We start from the raw sequence: 3,440 nt of genomic DNA, 5'->3' as shown, positions 1-3,440 counted from the left end.
ACTATTTCAAAATGAAAATGTTTGCAGGGGCCAGCACTATGGTGTAGTAAGTTAAGTATCTCCCTGCAGTGTCAGCATCCCAAATGGCATCAATTCAAGTCCCTATTTTTCCACTTCCAATCAGGCTGTCTGTTGATGGCCTAGGAAAGCAGGAGAAGATGGTCCAAGTGCTTGGGTCCCTGCACCAGGAGAAGCTCCTGGCTCATGGCTTCAGATCGGCTCAACTCTGGCTGTTACATCTATCTGGAGAGTGAATCAGCAGATGGAAGACGTCTCTCTCTCTCTCTCCCCCCCCCCCCAACTCTGCCTCTCAAGTAAATAAATAAATCTTCAAAAAATAAAGAAAGAAAATGTATTCAATGTGAATATAAGGCAAACTTGAAAAGTCTGTGCCTACCAAAGAAGTCTCAAAACACAGTAATTCTGCCACTAGTAAGCATAATGTCAATATTGTTCGCAGCTACACATGGTGTGAGAAAATTCAGATTTTGTGAGGACAACTGAAGTGAAGTTAAAATCGGCAGAACAGACATAATCTGTACTCTCAAAATTTATAATAATTTCATATACCACAGCACTATTTATAAACTTCAATCAACAGATCACTTCTATGGGCCTTCCATATCCAAGTCATTGTTCTAGGTTCTGGGTATTCAAACTCATTCATTTGCTTTCTGCATCAGTTCAGTTTCTATATCCATGATAGGGACTCACTCCAAAGAATAAAGTATCACTTCACTACACATTTTCTGCACCTAAAACTCAGAAGATCATGGTTTATAAAAAGCTATTGATAGACATTAAGTAAAAGGGTCTGAAAAGTGAAATAAGCTTGAGAATTCATTTCATGATTAGGAACTTTCTCATAGATTTTCAAATGCAAAAATGTGTTGTTTATTTCCAAGACAGGAAAGGAGGCAGAATGTTCAATTCCTTTTTGGCAATAGAAACTGTTACCTCAGAACAGCATCCAGTATCTTTGAAACAAGTGTTTCGTTTAAGAAACTTCCTGCAGCACAAACATTGTGGCGCAGTGGGTTAAGCCACCTATAGGATAGCCACATCCTCTGCTGGAATGATTGGAATCAAGTCTTCCCTTCATCTCTGCTTCTAACTCAGTGTCCTGCTAAAGTACCTGGAAGGCAACTTGTGGTGGCTCCAGTCATGAGTCCCTGCTATCTGTGTGGGAGACCTGGATGGAGTTCCCGGCTCATGAATTCAGTTTGGCCCAGCCCTCGCAGTTGTGGGCAGTATAGCCATGAACCAGCAGATGGAATAGCTCCCTCTCTCTCTCTCTCTCTTTCTCTCTGTGTGTCTGCCTCTCTCTTTCTGTTGCTGTACCTTTCAAATAAAATTATCAAAATGAATAGATAAACTTTAAAAATGGTAAAATAATCTGAGCTTAATGAGTAGTAATTATATTTTTCTTTGAATTCCTACATTTTAATTTATTATTTCTTCTTTTGTCCTTCTTTCCTTTATTCCTACTCATATATACGTATAGATAGGTTCATTGTAGTATAAATATGCTCAGTATAAGTATGCACTATAAATATATATGCACACAAATATACATAGCTATATATATATTTTTTTTTCAAAAGGGCTCACATATTTATTACTGAACCAGCCCACTGGTCACAGCCCTAATCAAACGTGTCCAGCTGTCCAGATGATGGTGACATCTTCAGCTTGATGTGGTGACAGTGACATTGAGACAGAAGAAATGAGCACACCATTCAAGTGCAATTCCTTATAGACCCAGCTTGGTTCTTCTCCAATGTCTCCTCTTGGAGTTATACCTGATTTTATTACCAGTTTTCATCCGAATCCATTGCGGAATGGGGCGGTTTTGTTTTTGTTTTTTGGCCAGGAGACTCTTGATTCTGAAGGTCTTGTGAGAAGACATGGCGAGGAAGAATCAGGGACACCCACCACGATGGCGGAGGAAAGGAGAAAGGCAGCTTTATATATATATATATATATATATATATATATATATATATATTAACTACAGCAAATATCTTGTCCCTTTGTTGTTGTTTTTCATGTTAAATACAGTCATAAGAATTTTAAAATCTTTTTCTAATTGTTTCATGGATTTATAGTTCGATGTAACTGTGGAATGGACAAGAGTCTTCTTTTTAGCTAAAGTTTAAATCTGCAGTGTATTTTAACTAGAGAAGAAAAATGTCATCTTGGTCAACGTAATCCTTAAGAGTGGTCCTTATCCTTCTGAGTTCTGTTTTTCTTTGATTTTGGCCAGGGAACTCCTTATCAAGTCATCATCATTTTGCTGTTTCTATGAAATTTTGTTTCTAATCTTTTTATTTGTTTTAATATGTAAACTGGCAAGTTATTTGTAATTAGTAGAATAAATGTACTGAATAACCTTGTTTGATACCACTAAATTTCAGGTTCCATTATGTATTGAATGATTAAAAAAAAAAAAAAACCTTTAACAGTATAGACAGCAATTCATTTATACTTGCATTCTGAATAATTGTGAAAAAATAGAGCAATACAAACATACAGAAACAGCAACAACTTTCAAGTAAGATTCTTACAGCATATTATTTCCTTATAACATATTCTTATATTATTCTGACACTTGTTAAAATGGTAAGGAAAACTTATCCAAGTCTCTTGTAACAAAGTGGGAGATGAGCTTCAACTCCAGAAACAATAAAGTTAAGTGGGGATTCACACCAAAAGATAGCAGTGTGGTGGGCACTAAAGGGCAGGAAATTCCTCGGAGGAATATAATGACACTCCCTTCCTCCCTCTAGAATTGTACCCATGAATGGTAGTGAACCTCTAATAAAAATTTTAAAGAAAAGGATGTTTTATGTAAAAAATAGAAAAATAGGGAAAAATGCTACTGTTGTCTGTAGAGTCCTATTAGGAAGACTCAGAAGCAATGTGAGCCAGTTCTTACCCATCCAAAACAAAACAAAACAACAAAACAAAAAAAGGAGTAATCTGAGCTTTAGCAATGACAGATCCCACAATGGGAGAGGAAGGAAGCTGTGACCACTCCCTTGCCAGAGCCTGTGATAAGAATATTCCAAGGATTGGTCAAATTAACTTTTATTTATTTTTTTTTTAGATCAGAGTTATACAGAGAGAGAAGGAGAGGGAGAGGGAGCGGGGGGGGGGGGGAGAGAGAGAGAGAGAGAGAGAGAGAGAGAGGTCTTCATCCACTGGTTCACTCCCCAGTTGGCTGCAACGGCCGGAGCTGCTGCGCCAATCCGAAGCCAGGAGCCAAGAGCTTCTTCCAGGTCTCCCATGTGGGTGCAGGGGCCCGTGGACTTGTGCCATCTTCTGCTGCTTTCCCGGGCCATAGCAGAGAGCTGGATGGGAAGTGTAGCAGCCAGACTATCAAGCGCACATATGGGATGCTGGTGCTGTAGGTGGTGGCTTTACCTGCTATGCTACAA

General features: G+C 38.6%; 1 pseudogene; it reads right to left on the bottom strand.

Moving 5' to 3' along the window:
* Nucleotides 1-1,709: 1,709 nt before the first annotated feature.
* Nucleotides 1,710-1,959, bottom strand: LOC138843290 (large ribosomal subunit protein eL39 pseudogene; annotated as a pseudogene).
* Between the last annotated feature and the right edge of the window lie 1,481 nt (nucleotides 1,960-3,440).

The sequence above is a fragment of the Oryctolagus cuniculus genome, chromosome 8 (genome assembly GCF_051225735.1).
Source record: "Oryctolagus cuniculus isolate XC-2025 breed Fujian yellow rabbit chromosome 8, ASM5122573v1, whole genome shotgun sequence".
In the NCBI taxonomy this organism is placed as follows: Eukaryota; Metazoa; Chordata; class Mammalia; order Lagomorpha; family Leporidae; genus Oryctolagus; species Oryctolagus cuniculus.
The sequence above is the reverse complement of the archived record's forward strand: the minus strand, read 5'-3'. Positions and strand labels throughout refer to the sequence as shown.